The following is a 13331-nucleotide window of genomic DNA, read 5'->3' on the forward strand; positions in this document are numbered from 1 at the left end:
TCAGTTGACGTCGAAGACGGCAGGCATCGTGTCTTTAACACGTGAGCGGATAAATCGCAAGACATTCGCAGAGCAGCAAGAAGCGGCTGCCTAGCCATCTTTTCCCTTCTTAGGCCTCCACTGCGAGCACGCTTCACCGTAAGCCTCCTACCGGCTGTGATCTGCACTGACCGAAGGCTGGAGAGGTACATCCTGTTGTTTATCTCGTCTCTTGTTATTTCTTCATCCTGTTTCTTTGTGGAGTACGGAATAAGAAACTACACAAGAAGGAAATGCATCGAGAGTGGTTCTCTATTTTCGTCCCTATACCCTTCCCTTCGTGCTCCTTTTTGGTGGCAGAGTTATTTGCGCATGTGTCCCTTCCTCTCGCTCATGCAGTGCACAGTCCTTCTGTTTCTCGCGCTGTGTTGACAGAGACCTGACCGCCATCATCTGTTGACGCTTGTTTGTTTACAATCTCCTTCCGGATCTGTTTTCTTCCTCTAGGCGGTTTTCCCTCATCTTGACGGTGACAGCTTATACATTTTATTCCTTCATCTTGTTAGCGTCTTTCTATGTCGCACTACGGAGACAGAGAGAAAAGAATGAGAAGAGAAAGAGAGAAAAAGAAAACCACCTTCAGGGACCCTTTGCCGAGATCATCAATCCGTCGGAAAAGATGGCCGTGGTGGTTAGGAGTCATCACTCTCTGTCTATGTGTGAGGAGTTTCGGACTATTCCGAAAACGGGCCCGTACTTTTGGGATATTTCATCGACATTTGCTTTTCTGGTCTTCCTTTTCCTCATCACGTACGCCTTATATTGAATGGCGGTGTAAAACAGGTCTCTTGGTAGCATAGCTGACGTCTATGAAGGATTCCCACCGAGAACCTTAGGCTGCGAGCTACCTAACTTTAATGCCACGTTTGAAACGTATCAAACAGAGCACGTAAATTATTTATGTCCCACATTCAGCGCGTGAATAATACAAGCAGATTAATCGAGCCTGCAGCGAGCGTTCCTGCACGTGCTGACTGTGTTCACTCAGGTGAAGTAAAAAAAAAAAAAAAAAGACAGCATCCCGCAGCTTATATATTCGTTCCGTTCAGAGACGTGACGTCGTACAAGCGAATAGTAACGCTGTTTTGCAACAACTGATTGCGACAGCGTGCCTGCTCTACCACACAATTGTACTGTGCGATGGCAAGAAACTATCTTATTTATTGGCGATATTGGGCTGTGTGCGCGATCGAACGCACTTATTCGCGTGTTTGCGTTACTATACGCATAGTGAGGCACTTGTCCCAGCCGTGCGCGACTCTTTGGAGCTAAACAGACATGCGATGCCACGTTTTAGGAATATCAAGTGCATAGGATGCACGACCTCTTTATTTTCTTACAAATAATGACACTGCAGGGATCTCATTTATGTGCATTATTGAGCGAAGGTGCCACGAAACTCAAGGAAGCTGCAGAAGGTGTCGGATTTCCAGGACTTTATTTGTAACGCGCGCTTCAATGCATTGTCCCCACATGCTGACGGGCGCTTTTTTCCTAATCCTGAACGTTTTCTGGTTGCGAAGACAAAAAAAAGGGAAACAAATGTGGGCCCGTGATCACAAAAATACTCTTACGCCACAATTGTTCGTAAGGACAAATTCCGACCAATCCCCGATGCTGGACATACTAGTCGCGAAGGCCGCCGGTCACTGGCAGGATGAGGAGGAGGAAATAACGAAAGAAGGCAGGGTTATTAACCAGAAACGAGTATGGTTGGCTACCCTACTTTGGGGGACGGGAAAAAGGGAATAGACAGATAAGATAGAGAGAGGGAGGGAGGGGGATGAAAGCCGATGGTGAGCTAGCGCATGCACGTGGAGGACCTGAGCGAGTCGAAGCCGTTCACATAAAGCAGTCGCCCTCAAGAAGACAAAGGTCACCTCATACGGTCAATGGGAAGGAGCACTCATGAGAACGAGAGCTTTGTGAGTGACGCCTCAACTGCCGTGGAAACATATTTTCTCTAACACAAGGAGGGGCTTATGAAGCTTCATGAATCACGCGTCATATCTGTAAAATTGCATCACCACTCAATGCGGGCGCAAATACATCTTACATATCATAGTTCTTTTTTTCAGGAGATAATAAGTAGATTGAATTTGTATCACCGTTGCAATGAATTTTTGTATATATATGTCGGTCTGTCCACATCTTTGACTTAACGCTTGCTCGTCTATTTTTACGTGGCATACACACCGAAAGTATACTAACATCCTCATACCATCGCGAGGTCAGCGCACTGCCGATATTTTAACAAGCTTCTGCGTAGACAACCTTGATAGGCTTGTAATCTCAAGAACTTCTAATTCATCACTTCAAATTCACTCATCAGCCTACAAGGTACGGCATTCATTATGTAATTTTCATCCAACTGACTACATTGAACGAGCAATACAAATGCAGCAAAATGAACAACTGTTGATCTTGTCCTCTTTTTCATTGCGTAAAGAAAAAAGCCAATATGATGAGCTCACGGCGGCATGTATAACGTTGCAATCTACTTGAACGGAATGCTCTGAAAGGTGATTGCATTGAGCCTTTATATCTTGAGCTGCTGAGCACGAGGTCGCGGGATCGAATCCCGGCCACGGCGGCCGCATTTCGATGGGGGCGAAATGCGAAAAGACCCGTGTACTTAGATTTAGGTGCACGTTAAAGAACCCCAGGTGGTCGAAATTTCTGGAGTCCTCCACTACGGCGTGCCTCATAAACAGAATGTGGTTTTGGCACGTAAAACCCCATAATTTTTTTTAGCCTTTATATCGTGCTTCGTTTTATTTGAATAGGTCATGTAGGGGTGGCGTTATTGTCGCGGACAACTTTCAGTGGCAACAAAGGGAATGCTACGGAGGAAAAGCACGCACAATAAAAGCGCGCCTGAGAGAAGTCTCGCATATTCACCAGCGTTAATTAAGGCTGAGAAGCAGAAGACATAGATTTATTCTTACAACAGCCAACTAAGTCAAAGTACTACACTGCTTGTCAAATTCCACGTCTTTTTCTGGTGTTCTCTTCCATATCTGAGGCAATGCGAAACCGTCGCACGTGGAAGTCACGCTTTGGGCCAAGAAGCGAAAAGTGCTGTCAAACGCGGCCAGAATACTTGGCGAAGTAACACCCGCGCAGAAGCTCCGCCCTCTTAGCTTAGCCTTCATTGGCAAAGAACGTCATCTGCTAGTATAGCAGCACTCATCCATGAATGCTGCGACATCGTGGCATAAGGACATGTGCGGAAAAAGTGTAAATCTCACCAAAGCACGCTCCTGTGTAGATTCCAAATATTTCCGGAGAAATGCTAGAAAACGCCACTTTGGAGTACTGCGCCATTCCCAAGATGCGGTCGTACACTTTACAAGCGCTTCCCTTTTGTTTTGTAAAACAAGGTAATCAAGAGAAACAGAGAAAGATAAAAAGATTATTTTGTCTTAACATTTATTTTTCCTAAATTATGCGTGCCAAAAGTGGATGAGGATGAGGGGAGGTATTTTCGAGCGATTTTCCGGTTACCAACGAATGCATCTGTCATTAAAAGAGCTCTCCTGAACGACCGAGTCTTCGAAGACTTAGTATAAGCTATATGAGAATAGGGGTTACAGCTTGATTCAAGTGCCTGCATTTTGAACAGTAAGCTCATTTTCGTAGCGGCATAACCCATATCGCCAGTATCTATAACGGCAGCGCTGGCAGTAGACAGGACGGGAGAAGAAAAATAGCCATTTGTTGTTTAGATTTCAGCCTTCAGAGGCTCCCTGCCAAAAACTTGGTAGTATTTATGTGAGCTGACATTTTAGGGTTGTTCATTTTCGAGAAATCTCCACTTAAGCTCTCTGCAGCTGTAAAATGCGATTCAGGATTTTGATAGGTTGTCTTTGTTCCGAAAAGCGATTTACCAACGTGAACAACAGAAATTAAATCAGCCGTTAAGAACTATAGCACACACTTGTGAGAAGGAGAGTTGCTTTGCTAACGCGGTTCTGTTGTTTGAACGCATGCTGTCGCTTTTCTTAACTGGAACATCATTTATTTATCTCAAGCTCGGTCGCGTGCGTTCTCTTGAGGTATAGTTTAAATAAAAGTGGGGTGAGGTTGCCATATTATGTACCTGCCATGATTTCCGAAACATTAATGGCACGAAACGGTGAGAGCCTGTTGAGCTTCGCGTCCGCAATAGCCTATGGATTGGTTAGGATAGGAAGCATCTACCGACATCATCCAGGCTGCCACAGGGTGGTACAGCCAGAACAGTGACAAGCTGCGCGTTATCTTGATCCACTTATATCTTCGAGCGCTGTAGAAGCTAATAGGACAGAAATAAGACGTAGATGGGCTTCACGTGAATACTCCTTGCTCCCGTGCAGAGGATATTTAGTATCTTCAAAATGAAGAAAAAAAAACTGACATATCTAACGATGATGCTGCGAGAGGCAATATACCAATGCTCTCGTTTGCAGTAACTTCTTTTCACTTCTTGTCTCAATTGTACGTTTCGTAATTCAAGCTGTGTCGAAACAAGTTTTCTCTTTCGAGCATTCGTCACCTTCAAGCAGCAAGCGCTACCATCCTGCGAAGAGAACTTCAGAGACGGGAGACGAAATAACTGGAACGTCGTGGAAAACCCGGGACTTGAACTCGACCTTCCATGTTTGCGCAGAAGATATAGCGCGCGGCCTGCGAAAGCCACGGAAAGTAACTCTCGTTGTTGCGGCCGGCAGGCGCTTCGTCCAGCCTTGTGCAGCATCAACGCTGCTTCCGGCTCACAAATCCCCCCAGGTCACTTGCGTGTCCTGTTTTTCCGTTCATTTTTCGAAATACTTTCTTTCTCAGTACCTGCGCCCCCCCCTTCCCTCTCCCCCAGGTGGCCGTCTTGTTTCTGCTTCAGTGTCGCAGGCTATTTGGAAGCAGTTCCGCATGGTTCCACCGGTCGGTCAGCTTTTTACGATGGCGCCGGCTTTGTTGACGACGTGATGTATCCCAACGCGAGCTGGAGAAGGGGCTATCGGTCGCGCACCTTTTTCGGCGCCAGATGTCTGTTTCGGCCCGAACGGCACTACTGTCCGTGATGTCGCTTGTTTCACCGCAACTTTTCCTAACACTAAGGCCCCAGCCAATTTTACATAGTGCCCGCGAACAAGAACAGCAACAACAGCTAGGAGATAAAGAAACTCTAGTTTCTTGCATCATATATAGAGTAGGGGCATGCTGTGGGCCATGTACCGGTACAGACTCTGTATTCACGTCCACACTACGCTGAAGCCAGTATGATGCGACACAGAAGAAACCTTAATGACCGTCTTGTATTACTGCTCTTCATAAATTGATCACAGGTTTGTGATTTGTGTCGCTTTGGGGCAATTAAATGACCCACAAGGAGTTCACAAAGGAGAAATTTTTTGAACCATGGCCACGTATGTCTGCGGTGCACAAAGCCACAAAGGCGCTACTGCGTCTTTTTATATCTAACGCAACTACGTGGCACCGTTCATTACTGACTGAACGACGAATGCTTGCACGCGCCAAGCCGCTTACTTTTCTTCTTTCCTTCATGTAATTTTTATTGTCCCGCTTTTTCCTTTCCCAGTGTAGGATAGCTAAGAGGCAGCCGCCTACATTGCTAAACACCCTGCCTTAAATTTATGACTTCTTTTTTTCACTGCACCTGTCCTTCAGTAAACTGAGAGGGTTATCCGCCACTTAAATATGTGTGCCCGTGAAAGAGCCCCCCTTTAAAGTTACGGGTCAGCAAAACTACAAATTTAATGAAACAAAGCGTAAGAACACGGGCAAAGAACCAAGAAGAGTGACTGTGGAATGCTCTTTTTTATTAACCACTTCACAACGATTAGCCCGACAACAATTCTCGTTCGACATTAGGGACAGCATGGCGGTGACTAGCGACTATTGTGAATACATTCTCTAGCCAAAGTAAGGATTACAGTGTTTTTATAACACTTGTCACGTGTTTCGGTCTGGTTCGCGGAAATGCGAACGAGGTCGATGTACCTCTCAAGCAAAAGGAGCAGAGACAGCTGGAGATAACAGCTTGGATTTCTTTTCTAATTCCTGATATGGTGAGGCTCACCCCGGGGCGAATAAAAGCCTCGAAAAACTGAAGGTTCATTTTTCAACGAAACTCACACACACCTTGCGACATAGACGGTGACATTTGAAGATTCTCGACGACGGTTCCCTCATGTTGCAATCCTACAGTTGAGCCCATCTGCAGCGTATCTGACCTTTTTCGTCCTCTCACCCTTCTGCACCTTTTCCCCCGTGGAGGGCACTATTTCAGGTCTTCTCGTTGCTGGTCATCCAGCCACAACTTTATGTACGCTTTCCGTCCGCAATCACCTCCAATCCTGAAAAAGGTAGGGTTATATGTACACATTAAGAGAGGGTGAGAGAAGCGGCGAAGTTTGAAATTGCGAAAGTCCACGTACCATACTGCTAAACAAGAAGGAAAGCATATAGCGAAAGGAAGGTGTACTGGTTGTAGAAGTAAGATCACTTGGATTATATAGTTTCGAATTATGAATAGCAAACTTGTTCTTTCTTGTTGTTGCTTGTTTTTCTTGCAAACAAAAATACAGGAAATAATACCTACATACATACATACATACACACATACATACATACATACATACATACATGCATGCATGCATGCATGCATGCATACATACATACATACATACATACATACATACATACATACATACATTGACATCAACAGGACCGCACAAATACACGGCAAAAAGGGGAGCGGAAGCAAGGCCGCCACCGTACACACCCCACATCCACAGAAATGCGAGGCATTTAGAATCTGTTATCTGAAGATGAGTGCCACTTTCCTTTCTTTTACTTCAAAACTCGAGGTCACGGGTCACCCACTACGTGATGCTTCATAATCATATCAACGTTTGTTGCGTAAGACCCCAGAAATTTAATTAACTCTTAAAATTGATCTGTACGCAAATGTGCTATACAATTTTTCATAAAAGAAAGGGCCCCTTTCAAAGCGACTTCGCCGAGCGACGAGAGACGGGTGCCGATAGCTTGAGCGAACTGTGAAGCATTAAACAGGTAGGAAGCAAAATGATGCATGTCGTGAACAACTAAACGAGTAAGATAGCATACAGAAAACGTTGTGCAACAGCAAAAAACGTGTGCAGCTTGCACTAGTGGTGCCAGGCTGGAGCCAACAACGGAGTTTGTGATCTTCTAGCTTTCACATGGCCTGCCTAAGTTATTTCTAGGTTATGCGAAGTCATGCTAGGTTTTGCTAAGTTGTTGTCTCGGCGGGCTAGACGCTGGAAGTTTTCAAGCAGACGCAGACCGGGATCGTTTTTTCTGTGACGCCGAGCGTTAAGGCGTCGACTCTCGAGTTTCCTGGACTGAAAGTCGGGATCCTCGACTTGGCGTCGCCTCTTCTCCGCCGAAGCTACGGCGCGGTGCTCCGGGTGAGTTCGACGGTGACGCATTGCTTCTCGCTTGGTAGTACGGCGCTCTTCCTGGTAAGCCGCTTCTTCTTCGGGAGTCCGGACTTCCTTCGGTCTTCCCGTGGTAGTTCCAGGTACGCACGGAGTAGAGGAGGCGAGAGGTGTGTCGCCGCGCTGGCTGTTCCGAGCTTTTACTCCCCTGTGACGTCACGACTACGTCCTACGCGCGTGCAGTGCGAGGAGGTTACGTGGCTCGGTGCTCTCGCAGGTGGCTGCCCGGCAACGCGAGGCGGTGCACAGCTGGGCTGAGTTTTCTGCTAACGCTCCACGGTGGAACTAAAAGCTGGAACAGCTGCGCTGTTAAGCTTTCAGCTTCCTTTCACGGCTATGTTGAATGAGTAATACGGTGGTTTCGGAAGCAGATGACAGGAACAGTGCATGCTTTCTCTGACTTCATTGCCTCTTACTTCTTACGGTTTTGACTAGCAGCAAGGTAAGCCGCTTTGATAACCCGTTATGTTCGTCTAGTTTATGGTAGTCTATGTTCTTTCTACTAGCAACATCGCTAGTATGTTATTTCGTCTGGTTGTTATCTTGTAGTGTTCACACGTAGCGAAATCATTGTCATTATTATATATATAAGTAATAGAAAATGGAAAGGTGGGCTTCTTTAGGAACGACTGTTACCAGCAGGAAGCACTACTCAGCAATGCAAGAAAAAAAAAGCATGGATGAAGCAAGATGAGAACAAGAAATAACAAAATAATCAAACATAAATTGTACACATTATAAAACAAGCGACGATCACACAAACACCATAATCGCGGGCAAAAGCCCCGGAAGTACGGCTTAGTTATTTAATGCAGCCATCCCATCAGATTTGGAAACTCCCAAGCAACTCTTAACTGACGCAATCTTCGAAACTCACACGGGAACTTCATACATGGAATGCATAACACTGAACTGAACAGTGTCATGATGAACTGTGTCTATGATGAGGGTTCGAAAAAGGTACTTGTACTATGAACGGATCAACCAACCTGCGGGTGATTCTAAACAACTGTGGCGAGTAGTAAAATAAGTTATGGTTGACATGTCAAAAAAATGTATTCTTTCTTCTTCCAGTACCGATGACGCTGTTGAGGACTTCAACACTTATTTCACTACAGTTGGTCCAACTTTAGCAGTCCAGCTTTCTAAATTTAATGTCGAACCTCCTTCACTACCAAACTCAATAGTAAACTCGTTTGTTCTTGGAGAGATGGACGTTGATGACACTATTTCCACTATTTCAAATATGCCAAACAATAATGCTACTGGGACAGATGGTATTCCGGTGAGGTTGCGTAAGAATAACATTGATATCTTGCTACCAGTATTATGTCGCACATTCAATCATCATATGGAACAATCTAAGTATCCAACTTGTTTAAAAACTGCTAAAGTAACTCCTATTCAAAGGAAAGGTGATCCGTCTGGCCGTTTGAACTACAGGCCGATATCTATTTTAAGCATTATAAATGATATTTTCGAGAAAATTATATCAGTATGAATAAAACGTTTCAACACAAATACAACACCATTCGTAATCGGCAACATAGTTTCAGATCTCGGTTCTCCACAGTTACTGCAGCTATGACGTTATCGCAAAAATTAAACATGACATTGCAACACAGTAAGCTAGTTGGTGTTATCTTTCCTGATTTAAAAAAAAACATTTGACGCTGTGGAACATATCGTTTTGTTAGACAAACTCAAACACTATTTCTGTCGCGGGAAAGTATTTATTTTCTTTCAAGTTACATTGAATTAAGATCGTTGCCAGGTCGTGCTAATCAATAATATTACATCCTCTAAACAAAATGTTTGTACCTGCGTTCCACAGGATTCTGCTTTAGGTTTTCTTCTTTTTTGTTCTCATATTAATGGCCTACAACAAATACCTGACTCTGCAGAAGTACCAATGTTCACCGACTACACATGTGTTATTGTTATAGCGGATGATGTCGATGTACTTAGTGAATGCGCAAACATTCAGCTAAACAGAATTTCGGACTGGCTCTTGAAAACAGGTTAACAAACAAACGCGCACACAAACATAAAAAAAGAACCAAATATGTGGTATTCCAGTCTGGCTTGCAAATTGAAGATACCACAACATTAAGCCTAACGATAAATAAAGTCATACTCGAACAAACTACTTCATTCAAGTAACTCAGGGTGACCTTCGATCAACACTAGTAATGGGCAAATCACGTAAACAGCGTTTGCTCCAGGTTAGCATTTGGGTGCTACGGCTTAATTCAAACTCGCGAGCACTTGAACGCCAAAGTTTTGCGCTATATGGGCTTTGCTTTTAGGGAAAGTCATTTAAGGCACTGTATAGGGCTGGTCATATAAAGCCATGTTAAATCCGATTAGAAAACTTCAAAAACGAGCGACTAGAATTATGTCTCACTCTAAACATTCTGAGCACACGGCCTCATTGTTCAACCAGTATCATGTACTACTATTTTATTTACTACGGGAACTGAGCATATCGATTTGAGTTTATAGGGTCGTGACATACATCCACCCTTTTAACGCTTCCACATTTTATTCTGCTTTGTGTGAAACCAGAATTGTTAAACCAGGAAATTTTAATCTTGCAACATGTAATAATTCATATGGCGAATGTATTCTAGAAGTTACAAGTATCAAGATTTGGTATAATGTGCCAGAGTTAACCATTAATTCCTCAGAATTCCAAAGTGCTCTCAGACAATACTACTCAATCTTGCTAACATCACAATAATTTGCACAGATGCCATAATCTGTTTTCATTACACCGAGCCAATAATCAAGTCTTTAGATTATACTGTGGTCATTTGGAGATGCAGTGCTGTGTTTGTTGTGCTAATATTGTAAAAATGAAATATGCATGCTTTTAAGAACAATATAAGCTTGAATTATAAAGTACTTGTTCTAGTGTGCACAGCATGGTAACTTTAATCTCCTTGCTCATATTGCATGTAATTTACGTACCTAATGTTATGGTTTGTTAATCGCAATACATACTTTTCTGTATACCATTCTTATCTCTTCCATTGTTATCATGACATACCCGTTCTTGTCTTTGTGTCACCTATTGCTACTATGCTAGGTTTTGCCTGATTTTGTTTATCGGACCTTCAACTAGCCTTTGGCTACATGTCCGATAAGTGTTTGTTTACCTGTATTTTGTGATATGGAAATAAATACTTCCTCTTCTCTTCTTAAAACAACACGCAACTGGGACCCAGAAGCAGTCCATGAGAAAACTATCCACAAAGCAGTCGTGAAGGGCATTGAAGAATCCGCCTTTGCTCATCGGGGTACTATCATGATTCAAGCACTATGCTTACTGATAGAGGGCGTCCATCAAGAAGGATAAAATGGTTATCCATGCGATCACGGTGTTGTACATATCTTAAGCTTTCCACCAGGTGGGTGAAACCGTGTGACCATTGCTTGTATAAAAGAAGGTGTGTTCCGTAAGGATGGTGTGTTTTCCTTTGTGCATGCTTGTGCGTGTGCGTGCGCGCGCGGGTGTTTCAAAGACCAACTACTTCTTAGAAAGTGACTTGATCTTGAGTTTTGTATTACCGCAATCGAAGAGCCAGCTCAAGAATGTTTGTCTGTACGTGACAGGCAGTTTCCTTCACGATTTTCCTGCCCTGTGGCTTTTGCGCGAAGACAGTGTTGGTGGTATGAAGAACGCCCGAAGGACCCGCTGTATACCGTATACTTAACAATGGCCAGAAGTCTAGCGTGCTAACATACCCTTATAAAATTTAGCTTGCCCACTGGCTTATTGCTGGCTGGGCTGCTGCCAAACCATTGTATAGATCTTTATTTATATTGTGTTTGTCTAGCTGTCTCGTTTTCCGTCTCTTGACATAATTGATGGCTTGCAGAAGTGCACAGTTGGCATGATTTTTATAGCTTCTAAGTATACGCCTAATTATGGACCTAAAGAACACCTGTCCGCATGCGCGCGTGTGGTATTTGTGTACGGGCGTGCGTGCGTTCGCAAGCTGTTACAGTTACGAGCACAAGTAAGCGTTGTGGGATTCTCACTCGGGCTCTTGGGACAAAGGAACGACAACACTGTAGTGCAAACAATCACAAGGGCATTTATTGCACCTTTCATAGGCTAATGCCTGCTAGCCGAGTTGCTATCCTCAAAACATGCCGATGGGCGCGCGACAAATCGCTTAAGTTCGACTCACCGCGACTGCACAGCGAGCGAATAGGTTAGCCCCATGCTGGACACCAACGGCTGGTCGTTCGCGCGTACGCCCACGCGAACGGGGGCGCGTTCAAACGATCGTGTACGTCACTTCCGGGGTAGGCCTCGTGAGACGGTCTCGCAGAAGCATGGATGAGCGCACGCGCAGAACATCCGCGCCGCTTGCTAAGCCCGAGCCAAAGAGGAAGAGCCTTCTCCTTCTTGAGCCCAAGTAACCCCGTCGTTAGATGGCGTTAGCACAGCCACACTCGCGCCATCTCTCGTACTACCCTGCAAGTATACCGACCGTGAACGTAAAGCCATGCGGCGAAGCTGGATTACAGGAGACAGGAGCTATGCGGAAAAACAACTTATCAGGGGACGCGTGAAAGTCGCGCATCACCACAGCGTATATCGCTAGTGTTCGAGTATTTTTAGCTGCCTGATTTCTCATGTTTGCAATTCAGACACTCTCAGCAAATACAACGAGGCATGAAAGTCGTCGCAATCATCTGGTCTTGCATCAGCATACAGTACGAGGAACTCAATCTCCAGAGTCATTCTTCAAAAAGCAGATAACATCTCTTCATTATAGGTCTACAAAATTTATGACTCTTTTAGGTAGCATTGGCTTTCTAAGAAACTTTGCTAAGAGGGGACATGCGTGCTCTATTGTGCCTATTTTCTATATATGTATAGAGTGCAAATAGTAAAAGAAGATTCATTTGTTTACGCCTATCTGCCAGTCCGTTTCGTCTCTTCTCCCAAGCTACTGTCGCTGAACTGTTCGTACACTGTTTCATGGTGAGCTCGGGCTTCAGCGTAATCTCATTAGCTCTGCCGCTAGGCGCCGCCAGGTGTCAGCGCGGCTGCCCGGGACGAGGAAGGCGGCCGCCCAAACACCGCCATAACAGCGCGAAGAGGTTTGCCCCGTAATTAATTTACGGTCGACAGCGCTTGCTCTTCGGAAGGCCTGGAAGTTCTCCCAGGAATTGAAAGGCTCAACCAAAAAAGACGTCGTTTGCCGCGATTTTACTATCTCATAGTTCGAATAGAGGGTGTTCTGTTTGGACTATTTGCTGAAGAACTGTCACCTCTGCAAATAATATTAATGTTGTTAGGAAAGTGAATGTGTCCGTAATTTTTCGCTTTAGCCGGGCTCCGTATGTATCAGACAGATTTAAGTATAGCAGCCTACCAGATGAAGATGTCGCGAGCAACACTGTTCCAGAAACTCCATTGCATTTTAGAGGGAAAAATGAAGATGCAGCGTACTGCTACTAGGGCATACAAATCTAGAAAAAATCTGACGCAGAATGTCTTTTACTCCGGTTTGCATATAGGGACGCTTTCTAAAACCCTATGTAACGAAAACATGTAACACTAATATTGCTTACATGTTTGCAACCGCGCTACTGGCGCAACTTATATTGGTATCGTTACGTAGAGGTAAAAAGCCTTTACTCGAGAATGCATGTGCCACGTGCACAGATGGCGCCATTGTTGCGCCACGCGTGACGCAATCGGAGCTAAATTTAGCCTCGTGCGCAGCGTCCCGGGAGGCGTAGCTCGGCTGTGCGTTTGTCGATCCGAGCGGGAGTGGGCGCGTT

This window comes from Dermacentor variabilis, chromosome 2, assembly GCF_050947875.1.
Source record: "Dermacentor variabilis isolate Ectoservices chromosome 2, ASM5094787v1, whole genome shotgun sequence".
NCBI classification, from domain to species: domain Eukaryota; kingdom Metazoa; phylum Arthropoda; class Arachnida; order Ixodida; family Ixodidae; genus Dermacentor; species Dermacentor variabilis.